The sequence below is a fragment of the Paramormyrops kingsleyae genome, chromosome 5, assembly GCF_048594095.1.
Source record: "Paramormyrops kingsleyae isolate MSU_618 chromosome 5, PKINGS_0.4, whole genome shotgun sequence".
NCBI classification, from domain to species: Eukaryota; Metazoa; Chordata; class Actinopteri; order Osteoglossiformes; family Mormyridae; genus Paramormyrops; species Paramormyrops kingsleyae.
In genome coordinates, this window is record NC_132801.1 from 24,265,266 (window position 1) to 24,279,753 (window position 14,488).

The 14,488-nt window shown below is 40.2% G+C and overlaps 1 long non-coding RNA gene across 1 annotated transcript; it reads right to left on the minus strand.

The window, feature by feature from the left end:
* Positions 1–8,161: 8,161 nt before the first annotated feature.
* Positions 8,162–9,051, minus strand: LOC140590992 (uncharacterized). The gene is made up of 2 exons (XR_011991874.1): positions 8,956–9,051; positions 8,162–8,860 (listed from the first exon to the last, which is right to left on the minus strand). It is a non-coding gene; the product is annotated as an uncharacterized lncRNA (long non-coding RNA).
* Between the last annotated feature and the right edge of the window lie 5,437 nt (positions 9,052–14,488).

Sequence of the window (14,488 nt, forward strand, 5' to 3'; positions counted from 1 at the left end):
TGATGAAATCAAGTAATGCCTTTCTACATTTTGTCCACGAAAGCATAAAGACTTCAAAAAGACATCAAAATTAATGTTTTGTGCACAGAATTGATATCAGCATCTTGCATTTCGTGGACATAAGGCTGAATGTATCTGTTTTCATTATTAAAAAGAAAGTCATTTTGTTCACAAAATGCATTTTGTCAATGTAATAAATTAATTGTGTGTATAAAATGCATTTTATGAATGAAAGTCATTTTGTGGACCCTTTAGAGGTAAGTGCATACGTGTGTGGGTTTTCAGTGCATATGTGTGTGGGTTTTCAGTGCATACGTGTGTGGGTTTTCAGTGCATACGTGTGTGGGTTTTCAGTGCATACATGTGTGGGTTTTCAGCTCTTAGATGGAGGGAGATGTCTGTACGGATAAGGGGGGGGGGGGGGGGGGGGTTTGAAAGAACCATCAGAGGCAGCTATTAGTAAACCATCAGTAAGGGGTTGATAGCACTGCTGTCAGTATGAGCTCATTCTCATCACTGCAGTTCCCCAAGGTCCGGACAAGTACTTTTAATGCTTAAATCATATGATTTTATAGCTTATTGTATTAGAGAACAGACTCTGTGGATATCTTTGACATATGAACCAAAATATACTGGCGTGGTGAAGGTAGAGACAGTCCCCATTGTGGTTCCAACAAATAAGGGACTTTATTAAACTCAAAAAAAAAATCAAGAATCCAAAGTACCACAGAGGGTCAAAATAAAGCAGGGAACAACACAGAAACAACCACAGCAGAACAGCAGCAAACACAATGACCAACTGAGGAACAAAGGCAAGGGCAGACACATATATATACAGGTAATGAGGGTGTGGGCCAATTACAATCAATCAACCAAACACCAGGGCTAGGAAGAACAAGACGCAAAGGACTCAAACACTAGGAAAGGGGTGACCAGCGACACCTGCTGGCCAGGCAGGAACAGGAATTATGATCAAACCAGCCAAATACCCAAGAAAATACAACAGTATTTTGGTGAGTGCCAAGGCACCATCTGTGAAAGGTCTACTGTACAAGAAAACAGAATGTTATTTTACTATGTAGAGAATTCAGGATAATAACAACAGCAGTTATGTCTCAGTTTGCCAGCTGGATATAGACACAAGAAAAAATAACACACACCACCCTGGATATTATAATGTATGCACTTTAATGATCTGTATTATACTGAGAATTCAACATCTACCCATATGTTATTATTTATGAGAGTCTTTTTATTGAACCATTGACTTAACATCACTAGCCAGTCCCACTCATGGGTAATTTCCCATAGAAGCTTCTTCTGTCAGGGGGCAGTGATACATGGTCATCCTTCATCAATTACATGGCAGTCAGGGAGACAATTACTTCAGCTAATCCCTTTAATTTTTCACGAGCTGCCGGATGCACAGACACAGCATCTTTTTTTGCGGCTTCACTTACACGACGTCCAGTGTGACCAGATACTGGGCTCCAGTTGGATTGCCCTCCAAATGGACTGTGGTCCGGAATGGACTCCAGACAGACTGTGCCCAGACAGACATTCAGGAAGGCCTGCACTCCAGACAAGCTAAGCTTCTGACTCTCTGGGGAGCCAAAGGTAGACAGCCATTGAGGACAAAGGGATTTGTTTCATAATCCAGTATTTGCATCACCCAGGTGTTAAATTGGATGATTATAGTAACAGTAATGTGAGAAAAATAATTGCCAATTGATATAAAGCTGCTTGAAACGAATTTTAAGGTGGGGTGGGGTGGGGTGGGGAGGGAGGTGGAGACTTCCCCAGGCAAGATGAATTCACCTGAATATGATATATAATATAGGCACAGACCACGCACTCAGATCTTGTTGCCTCAGTTGTAGACTTTTCACCCCAGATTTTCATTCCCACCCCTGCATATGTGCTTTCCTTTTCCATATGCTTGTGTGAGTTCCCTGCAGTTTCCCATAATGTGTAATGGAGCATTTCATAGTGGGGGTCATGTGTTCCGAGACACCGACCTAGGAGAGACTGCAGCCGCACTCTAACCCTGTACTAGATTAGCAGTTTCGGATGATAGATTTCCCGGAAAAGACATGCATAATCCTGATCTGCTGCACAGAAGGACAAATAACTCCTTGTTATATTTGTTTCTATGAATTTTCATGAATCCTGTTCCAGTCGTCTCACAGCAGGAGAGGGGAATTCCAGTACTTCAGGGTTACAATTGTACAAGTTTTATATTAATCTGAATCGGGGATGATTCAGCCATGAGACTGGATACACTTACTCACTGTCCAAAGAACAACCTGTCAAACCAAAGCCAATGCATTTTGAAACTTATCTTCTCCAATGAGTCAGTGATGAATTCCACACCCCCCACTTGCTGCTCTGTGAACATCATTTATTCCAGTCACTGCTATCTTACGCCTCCCTGTTTTTTTCCTGACACAAACACAGCACAGGTGTTTTTGCTGCTCTGGACATGATGGGACCTTCAGTAAATTACAATGGGAAGAAGCAGAGAGAACAGAGCAGTGTGTGCACAATGATTAGCATGTTGGTTAAGGTCATGGATGCTGGTTAAGGTCATGGATGCTGGTTAAGGTCAGCTTGTGAGTTTAAGGACTAGGGGAGTCATTCTGTTTTATCATACACATGATACAAGTTACAGTCGCATACAGTACTTGGCTGGCATGTAAACCGCTTACAAATAATTAAGGATTTATTTAATCCCCACGTTCCCAACATCAGATAAATGCCACAGTGAGGCAGCAAAATTATGTTATATCCCTGACAAACCCTTCTTGTTGGGCTGGTTTATTTTTGGTAACAACTGACCCCCGCTTTGCCAAAGGTTTTACATACTGTACATTTAATGTGACATGTGACTAAAATTAGTCTGTCCAGTTTCAGAAACCAGTTGTTGCTGCTCTGCAAAGGCATCTCTAACTCAATATTTGTTTTCAGTTTCCTGTCAAATTCATTTTCCTTCTGCCCCATTCTTTTCACACTACACTGGTTCTGAAAGTCTGAGAATACAATGATTCTAGTGTTGGGCTCTCAGTGATCAAACAACATCAATGCCCTGGATCTGCAATTATGTGAATTATTCAGCATTTTGGCCTTGTTGGACAAAAGCAGTATTCATACTGGATGGCTTATACTAACTCAGTATAAAGACAGAAGGAACAACAAAAAATTCTGTTTCAAAAAGAAAATGTTAACAGATATTTTAAATTGAATTACTTAATAATAGTTTAAATGCTTAGTTTAAGCCAGAAGGTTCTGGGTTTGATCGGGTTGGGCGTAAATCCTTTCTGTGCGGCGTTCTCACGCTCTCCCTGTGTTTGCATGGGTTCCTGCCAGGGACTCCAGCTTCCTCCCATGGTCCAAAAATGTGCAGGGCAGGTTGAATGGTGAGTCTAAAGTCTGTGTCCATCCTGCAGTGTGTTGGTTCCTGCCTGCAGCCCTTGTTCCCAGGATAGGCTCTGGTCCCCCCTGTGACCCCAGTTGGGATTAAGCAGTTATGGCGATGGATGGATGTATAGCTTAAATGCTGAAAAGTAGAAATCCATGTCTTAGTTCCAATAAAGTAAATGTTTGTAAACAATGCATAGAGAACATACACCCCCTGATTCAATCAGAATCTCTCTGCCTGTCCACTGGGGAGTCACCTGCTTATTTGGGAATTATTGTAATCACAATAACACTCCGAGAACAATCTCCAATTCTGCCTGTGAACTTTTCTGCAGGTATTGTATTATTCTCGTTTTCAAGACCAGAAACCCTGATACTATAATCAAAACATAAAAGAATAGTCAACCCCGGAGGTGTAGTAATTGTACTTGAGATGTCCTGGGTGCCAAGGCTGCTTCTAATGGCTTTCCATTTGTACTTCACTTTCATTCCGTAAAACCCATCAGAGCAATGCTTCCAAATGGACAACATGCTTTTACTCTCTCTACTTTCCCTTCATCTGTCTCCAGTCTCATCTGTATTGTCGAGCCTGTTCGTGTTGTTTAATGTACATTATGGTGTGCCATTGCAAACTCTGAGACTGTACCCTTAAATGAAATAACTGATCATTTTCCCCAGATGTCCAGGAAATACAGTCGCCACTCGCATTGTCTCCAAGCCCAATTTTAACTTTTGTTATTTTTGCTATTTGTTATCTGGTTACAGCTCATCATCAGTGTAATTCTCTTAAAATTTATCCAAACCAACCATCAGATGTGAGTTGTAAACTTTTTAATTATCTGTCCATTAACGATTTGACAATAAATTATTTTATTATAGCGTATTGATTTTTATGCATCCACAAGCTAAATATTATACTCCATGTGAGTTTTCCTGGTAACCTGCTTTCAAAACTGGACAACATACAGTATGCATACATACATATGTATACAGCCACGGAAAAAGTTAAGAGACTGCAGCACAATTTTTTTTTGTTTCACTCATTTCTCAATTTATGGGTCTGTGTCTGTGAATAATATATATTTTTTTGCAAACTACAGCTGGGTGCTTCTCATTGATGAAGGGCTTCTTCCTTGCTTTATGGTACTTCAGTCCTGCTTGTAGGAGCCTGATACGAACTGTCCTAGCAGTGCACTGCATACCTGCACTTAATGTTCCCCAGTCCTTTTGAAGGTCATTTGACGTCATCCTTCGATTCATGAGAAACCGTCGGATAAGTTAACAGTCATCTCTGGCATTTGAATGTCGCTTCCGCCCTTGACCTGGCTGGTTTCTGGTCGTTCCCAGTGTCTCCTGCTTCACCTTATTCTGGTGTACTGCTGTCTTAGAAATTTTGAACCTGGAAGCAACTTGCTGCTCAGTGCAGCCTTCAGCCAGCAGAACCACGATTAAACCAAGGGTTTAAAAATACAGATTTGTTTAAAGAAATTAAAAGAAAATGTGTAATGAAAATAAAATGTAAATGACAAATGGTTATTTCAGATTTCTTGTACACCTGTCTTAAAATGTAAGGGATACTGGAGCTTGGCTGGGGTGGTGGGGTGGCTCGTGGTGGCTGCCGGAAAATCTCCCTTATTTTCAAATCCAAAACATTACAGGTATGTGTGATGGTCAGGGCTTGAAGTGATGAAAAGCACGCGCTGGTACTTCCCTTGTTGTTCAGTAGCTGGAGATAATGGTGCCAGTACTCTGAAGAGAAAAACAAAGAGGTTCTGGTACTGCGTACTGCTGAGTACTGCTGAGTACTACTGAGTACTGCTGAGTACTACTGAGTACTGCTGAGTACTACTGAGTACTGCTGAGTACTACTGAGTACTACTGAGTACTGGCCTACTTCATGCACTGGTCATGGCACATAATGTTCCTTTGATTGTCACAACAAAACATTTTAGAAACTTAGTTTTCAAATAAATTGATAGCATGGGGCACGTAAAGTAAGTTTTTAAACCTGCAAAAGCTTTTCTTCTTCTTATAACAATAATAATTATTATTATTATCATTATTATTATTATTATCGTTATTATTATTAACGGTATTATTATTCTTCTTATTATTATTCTGAAAAACTGAAATTTGTCAACGGGGAAATTCCCTGAATATCAAATACTAAGGGCTTGGGAATCTTGGTGATAATGTTGAGACTTCAGCCGTCTGTTTTTTTCTGCATTGGCAAGATCCCATGTCAGCAGTTCGCTCTCCAGCTGCATCCAGTCATTCATTAGACCCACCCCAGGAAACAAAGAACGAAAAATTAGTTAGTTGTTTTTATACCCCTTTGTAAAGTGACTGAATGGAATTTTTCACTAACACCACTGTCGCATTAGGGCTGCCTTTAAACTGAAAATCCCTGTTGATATTGTTACATATCAGCATTATTTTTATGTAAGTGGGTTAAACAGGCTATCATTGGCCAACTCTATTCTAAATGGGAATGTCTTTTCCTTTGTCTTGTCACATACTCTAGTCACGGGTTAATATTCATAGCAGTTTCACTCATTAACACCAGGTTTGCACAAAGCAGTACACCTAGAGATGCACTGTAAACATTTTAAACAGTTCTTTAATCAAACTTTTACTGTGTTCCTTTTGAAGCTGAGGTAATGGCAGTGGGAGGGGGCACCGAAAGCCTGAGAGAAAGAGAGAGCTGTGCTGGGGCAAAGAAATATTACATTGTATCCTTTTTTGTGTGATTCCACATAAGCCGGAGTTTGAGTACTTTCAACACCTACCCCTCTCAGGCGTAACCTGCTGTCCTGTTCTGGCTGGACTGACTGGAGAATTATCCCAGAACAAGCCTAGTGTCCAGCCTGCTTGTACTCTGACTGGTGGGCAAAAAATCAACATATATTACCAGGCTTAAGAAAGCAGTCTCACTGAAGGGGCTGTTTTCTTACATGGTTTATTTTCAAAAACTACTTTACTGCGTTTTTTCAGTGAATCAGAGAGTACGCATGTCCCATGTGTCCTGTTGAGATACAGAAACATTAGATACATACTGTTATTTCCCTTATTGGTCTGGTGTTGCTCCCTGCCTTAGATTGGTTTTGAAACCCCGTGGTCCCCTTTATTTTTGGTCCTCCCTGGTTCTGTTTTGTTAATAAACCCCCATCTTATTGGAGTCGCTTCATGGTTCCTCTCCTCCTCTGTCATGACCCCCCACAACGCATATGGAATAAAATCTTACATGGTATTGAGCTTGTTTCTTGTTTCCTTACCTGCATCACCAATACATTTGTTCATATTTAATAATTCCTTATACATTTACATTCCTAGTGATGCGTATCATGGGAAGCATCTAAGAGCAGAGGACTGAACCAGGAGCAGCTATTCTCTCATGGCCCTGACACTGGAACAACAACCAAGTGCCTGAATAAGATAACAAATAATTTAGTATTTCAATACATATTCCAGTATAGAATGTAATGTTCGGCTTAAATAACAATTCTAAACATTCTTTAAAATTGGTGAATTTGGTGAACAAATAAAGTAATAAATGTTATGGCGTAAATTATGGGGGGTTGTAGCCCCCCCAGTAAATCAAAACTAGATTAATACAACCCCCCCAAATAATCATGTTTCCCCCATAATGGCTGGAGACCTCACCCCCCCCCCAATGTTCCAGCCAAAGTTACACCCTCAAATGTTATAAATAAGGGAATGCAGAGAAATTAAGTGACCACAGTGTATTAGAGTTAGAATGACTTTCAACCACATCCACAGACGTCAACATACATGTTGTTGCATGTTTTATTCATATATCATAACTAATAACGAATTCTGATATATTTTACAGCCTATGATGATATAATTAAAATTTTTGATTTGTTTTATGGGGGGATTTCAAATATGACAAAACAAACATTAATTAACATCAGATATGACGATTATGATATAAAGGTTATTGTTTCCTATCATCATTAAATCCACTGGTCAGGTTCGTGCAAAGTGTAAATTGCACGATGGATAAATAAATAAATTAAATAAATAAATATGCAGGTATGAAGGTGTTTTTGCTATTAATTCCTAGAGCTGCACTCATCACCACATTCAGGCAGCTACCCCCTCGTACTATATATACGACGTATGTTAACACCTGGGTGTCATGTAATCCTTGTTACATTTTAAACATCAGTTACAATTGTTTTAACATTCTGGGGGGGATAATTTATTGTCTTCTCACCTCCCATCTTTAATACACTTGGAGCAACGTTTCGCTTCTATGGTTACTGAAAATGGGTGAATGTGTTTATACTGTACTGTATATTCAGCAGTAGCTGCGTGAAACAGCCACTACGAACCTGGAACTTCTTTCAGTGAGCGAATCGGGTAATTTGCAGGGTCAGGCACACGAAGATTCAGAACAAGGGGGGTTTGTTGCTGGCAGAACAACACGGTGAAAACATATATGACAGACCTGGGGAAACAGACTAGAACGCGGACTGAAATACACAAGAAAAGCCGAAATAACAGGAAACAGCTGGTCCACAATCGGGATTTCGCAGGAGGTAAATGAGGGGGCGTGGTACACAGGAGGATCGGACGAGCAGGTCATGACACTTACCGTATTTAACTGATACTAAATCGCATATGAATAACCTACGTGCCACTATTAACAAGAAGCAGTAATATGTAATCAAATGCATGGCACATTAAAACTAAAAGTAATACACAAAAAGTAAATCAGAACATTTGAAACTTTTATTAAGTCATTTAATATTAGTTCCGTGAAGAAGATAGTCTACCTATAACAGAACAACCATCACAAAAATATTAATAAGGACCTAATTTCGAGGAATATGTTCTGTAGTACAAAATCATGCAAAGCAGCGGCTTAAAATCACCAAACAATAATTACACATACTTTTCAATATAAATTTGGCAAATAAAATTAAAATAATGTGTTTTAATACACACAACTGATTAGCATACGCATTCCCTGTAACTTTAGCACCTTTCTCAAAATTTAAAACATGCCATACAGAAATTGTATAAATTATACCAAACTATAATTTGTTGGTATCTCCTTTAGAGTTGTTTACACGCATATTGAATTTCGTCCCATAATTTTCCTTTGAATACCCCCGACGGGAAAAAGTGATAGCCTATAAGATTTAAAAATAGCCATACAATTTAGAACAACGGAGTTTTGTGTTCCAGTGATACAAATATGACAAATATCCGCATAGCCAATGCGTTTTCAAGTGCACTTCAACATGTAAATCAACAATATCAATTCAGAACATAAACTTAATTTTTTTTTTTTTGATAACTTAGAAGGCCACCGTCGTTGGCTTCTTTCTGTTATTATATTAAATGACTTGCATATATATCATTCAGTTAAGGCCGATGATGACCGCCTCTACGTCCCTGGAAGGTCTCCTGTCTGTGACAAGAAAGTTTATCATACTTTCCGATTTTATCATAAGATTGCATCCGAGAAAAAAAATTCCAAACATCACCGTCAGCGAAAGGACGCACAGCACTGCGATCTGGACCATCCGCAGGACGAAGAAGCTCCGCTCTTCAGGTGGCAGAACCAGGGATCCGCCATCGTTAGTGGTCACTATGCTCCCATTACAGCAGCGGATTAGTGTCACGTCGCTGTCCTGGCTTCGGTTGAAAATGTCGCGCATAGCCATAGTTTCGTTGAAAAACGTGCCATTCATCTTTCAATGACTAAAAAACGCGCAACAGGATTGTAAATAAATACTACGGCGTGGTTCTGTCTTACTCCGATTTGCTGAAAAAAGTCGTAAGAATTGATGTGAAATAACTGATAAGCTATTTAGAATGAGTTTTCAGGAGGTATTTTCAGCTTTTTAATATTTTTCCTTATTGAAGGTTTGAAGCAAGTATCATCAGTCATTACCTTTATCTTCGCAAGTCAGTGCAATACCAATAAATGATTTGTTGATCTATTTGCGCCTGTCACAATAACTATACACTGTCTCCGACGATTTATCTTGAATATTCCAAGCAGAGAGGTTTGTTTCTTTGTCAAAATCCACGGGAGAATCTAACAGTAGTCGCAGCTTCAGTCACCACCGCACCAGGAGAGTCTGCGTGAAGCGCTGGGACGAGCCAGCAAGCTCCACATGCACTTCGGAGCGCTGTGTTCTCCACTTGGTGCGATGCTTTGCGGCCAAGACCGAAACGTAGAAGTACGACAGGAAAGTTGAACAGCTGTGGATGAATGTCACTGCATAATTAAGATAAAGCTTATTGCGCTATTTCTGTGTGCTTCCGTTCCCCGGGGTGTGCATGGAAAACAACCGCAATTTAAAAGTCCGTATACTTTGAAATGTGACTAATGAATTATTGAACATGTATGTTGACATGAAACAAATGTGGAGACACGGTATCTGTGGACTGGGTAATATTGAATATCATACGCTAAATGTTTCCCGATAAATCTTTAAATTTAATGGTGATTTTATTAAATAGGCGTACAGGAAATGTGTGTAGCCTATATTCATACAAAATAGGCTGTTGCAAGCTTTAGTTTGTTTATTGTCTGATATTTATAACCATACTAATTTCGCCTACGTGCCACTTGTATATTTTATGATCAGAGAAGAATTAGGCTAATTTAGTTGTTTTTCTTTTTAAGCCTTGTCAGATTATGGTACTATCTTATGGTACTATTATGGTAACCCTTGTAATATGGTACTCCACAATCATCATATTGCCAGCAAGTGTATGCATGCATTTATTTGAGTGACGTTTTTGAGCAATTTCTGAGGAAGGGTCCCATTTGCGCAGATAACACATTTCGCGCAATCATCCTTTCATTATTCTATTCACATTGGAATTGGCGATCCAGTCCAAGATTACGACAGATCTTCGATTTTATTCCACGAAACACAGCGCCAGTAGTCCAGTAAGGAGTGCACCCACCAGAACTGCATGTCAATACAAGAGTCATAATCATAATTGTATAATTTAAGAGAATCTGGTGTTTTTTGTGCCCTTAGCAGAAATAAATCTATGGAAGTTTTCGTTTTTCCTCTGAGCCCCCCCTCCCACCCCCTTTTACTATTGCCCCACCAGTGCCTACTGTGCCCACCCCACAGCCCCATCGTCTACATTGTGTATAAGTGTGACTGTCATTTGCATAGAACTATAGATTCCTGATGTTAACTAGGCTTAGAAAGCTGCAGTACCCAGAATAATCTTGGGAGATGCAAACTGTCCACAGAAAAAGCCAGAGCCAGTTAGACTCCCGTCCTGAGGGGAATGTTAGAAACCGGGACACTGTGCCACCCTTCGCTCTTATATTATTATTCTTCAAAAATTAATAACTTATTTAATATTACACTTAGTTTACAAAGTTTTTTCTGAACTTGTCTGTACTGTCACTGGTTACTGATTTTTGTACGATAAGCAAATCTTAACTTGTGCACAGAATAACCTAGGGGGGGGGGTATTATTATTATTTTTTAGCAGGATTTACCAGGACTCTAATGACCTGGCGCCTCATGTATAAACGGTGCGTACGCACGAAAATGTTGCGTACGGCCGTTTCCACGCTCACGTCGAGATGTATAAAAACGAAACTTGGCGTACTGCTACGCACATTCTCACGGCAGCTCCAGACATGGCGTACGCACATTTCTGCCCGGTTTTGTAAACGGACTGCACTCAGTGGCAAGTCATTGCTACTGTGGTTTCCCTTTTTAAACTCACAATCATGGCACCGACATTAACTGTATGTTGTTTACAAATGTACGGCTCCTGATTTTTAATCAATTTGTAACAATAAAACGGTGCATAAAATGACCGAACTATTACAACTACCATGGCAGCTCTTGCGTTATTGGAAGACATAGCTTATGGAAGAATTAGAAGAGAGCGCGTATTCAGGCCAATGATGATAACTGCAGGCTTCTAAGTCGATTCAGATTTCAAAGAGCAATCCTTTTGGAGCTGTGTGCTAAACTGGGACCAGCATTACAAAGGCAGATGATGAGGAATCGCGCTATACCTGTTGCTTTACAAGTTCTGTCCACTCGCAGGTTCTTAGCCACAGGTGCTTTTCAGCGAGAACTTGCGTACCGTTCGGGTATTTCTTAGTCGCGCCATGCCAGCTGTATGGGACGGCATAATCCGCTTGTCACCCAGATATATAAAATTTCCTTGCACTGTGGTTGAACGGGCAAATATTAAAACGCAGTTTGCAGCGATGTCCGGTTTTCCCAACGTAATCGAAGCTATCGACTGCGCGCGCATTGCTATAAAGCAAGGGCGTAACTTTGGCTGGAACTGTGGAACATTGGGGGGGTTGAGGTCTCCACCCATTACGGGGGAAACATGATTATTGGGGTGGTTGTATTAGCTGGTTTTGATTTATTGGGGGGGTACAACCCCCCATCCCCCCCATAATTTACGACCATGCTATAAAGTCACCTTCAGAGAACGAATTTGCTTATGTAAATAGAAAGCACTTTCACTCTATTAATGTATTCTATTAATGCACTGGGGGCACCTCTTGTACTATTGTCTGTAAGAATAAACAAACAGAATAAACGAAAGTAACACCGCATCTGCGCACTACGTGTTATTTATAAACATGCAAGTAATTCAAACAATGACAGCAAGTGTATGGTACCAGAAAAACTCACCCGCGATGACATCGGCGTCCCCCTCACCCGATAAAAGTGTGTCCCCAATCATCGCAGCAACTAGTTGCCCAAAGGGTGTGAGACCGGGAATTCCGCTACCTCCGGCTGTGCTGTTAAGACTCTTACGGTGAGCGGCCGCTTGTTTTTTCACGTCGATTTTAATGTCCGACCACTTCTTTTTAATTTCGGCCACCGTGCGAATTTCGGAACCAACACTTTTAACTGACTCCGCCACGCTGTGCCACTCCGTCAACTTTCGTTTATTGCTGATGCCACTTATACCACCAAATAATATCACTTTTCTTTTCTCGATTTCTGTTAACATGACCTCCACTTCGCACTCGCTGAAATACTTCTTTTTCCCATTTCCCCCATTTTATCCATTGTTATTTAAGAAAAACATAGAACAAAGCGGTCATTTATACAGATTTACATATGCAAATATACATAATTATGGGCGGGTCGGGGGGGTGGGTGGCTGTGGGCTCGTTCACGTACGTAAAATTTCGAGCTCATTGGGATTTATAAAGGGAATGTGCGTAGATCTGTGCTTACGCAAAGTTTTATGCATCTGGATTTTTTCTTGCTTACGCACATTCCTAGTTTTGTCCGTACGCCATGTTTTAGTGTGAATTCTACGCACGTCGTTATACATGAGGCCCGTGGACCTTTGTCCCCTTGCAAAGATATTGGGAGCGCCACACACCCCTTTCCAGCGACCTCATGACCCCCCATGCTCTCCAAATCTATTTGCTGACTTCATAGGAAATGTCACCAGAGACGTGAATGTCACTGCCAAGGTAAGTGAGTCTCTCGAAGGTCAACATTCTCCCCACAGACAGACAGACACACTACTGATGGCTGTGTCTAAGAAGTCATTATAGGCCTGGGTCTTGGTCTTTGTCCAGGACACTCATAACCCCAGACACTCAGACTCCTCACTCAGTCTCTCAAAAGCCCTGATCAGAGCCTCCATTGACTCCACGAAATTCACAGCATCGTCGGCAAAGTCAAGATCAGTAAATCTTTCTTCACCAACAGATGCCCCACAACTGCTGGACCCCCACAACAAAATCAGCACTTCTGACTGAAAAAGAAAACATAACAGTCTTGTGATGTCTGCAGGACTCATTCTAGGTAAATTCAAGATGCTGCTTTATAACTGTGGGTGCACAGTCACAAGACAGACTTCAGGCATTCGTTTCACTGATTGCAGAAACAACATTACCGCATTGCTGGGGAGAGAGACATTGTGCCGGACTACGATAATGTCTTTATTAATTATTCATTAAGTTGCATTAAGGAGATAATGGGTGTGCTGTGACCAGTGGTTACATGCGTCAGGGCATGTTTTCTCTCTCTCATTAGGATTTCATGGCCTAACCAAATCAAATTTCTATTTATACATTGGCATATATATAAGGCTACAAATATACAGTTGTGCAAGATAAACCTCTGTAAAGTGTCTCAGTTGAACATACTGTACCATACATGTGTACTGAAAAATTGTATATTTATAATCATTATCTTTATGTATCTGTAGGGAAAATACAATTGAATGGGCTGGACATTTAGCGTTTCAAATCAAATCAGCTGTGAGAGTTTTTGGTTTTGGTGCCGGTTTCCGACAGAAACCAATATGAGTCCCAAGTTAATGAAGGAAATGAAGGGAAAATCCACATGGAACAAACATTTTACAAGGAAAACACTCACTTGTAATGAGTGGTTTTGAGGTAGTGGGATGACATGGTGGCATTTGATCTTATGAATGATGAGGGGGTCAATAAGAAGGACTGCAATTCACTCCTTTTAACTGTTTAAAGAATATCTTGCCTCAGAAGTTGTTCTTGCTCGTTAGTTTTAGTGAGCGATTGATAACAGGTAGTGCGATGTTTGCAGAGTACTCAGTAAGAAGACACATTTAACCTTAGTAGCTTCTCAAGCATGTGCATTATAATGGACTGGGACTGAATGCAAACATATTATTATTAATTATCCTGATGTTTCATATTAACCTAACAACCACTGGGTCCACAACATAATGTTTACGCATTTCGTGAGCTATGAAATCATTATCCCCTAGAGGGCGTTATATTCCTACTCAGGACGAAAATAAATAATGATCCTATTACATACGACAGTTGAGATACATTTAACACGTAAGTTTCATTAGATATATTAATAGTATTAGTTCCTGCCCTATACATATTGCACTTCATCTTAAATATGTGTGTATTACTAGAGAGAAGACATTTGGTAAACGGCGTTTACAAACAACGTTTACTACCAGTCCCATCTACCAAAGAACATCGGTAATTTCAATCCAGAATATACTAAATCACAAAACTTAATCACTCGTCATTTAATTATGAATGAATTTTATATATATT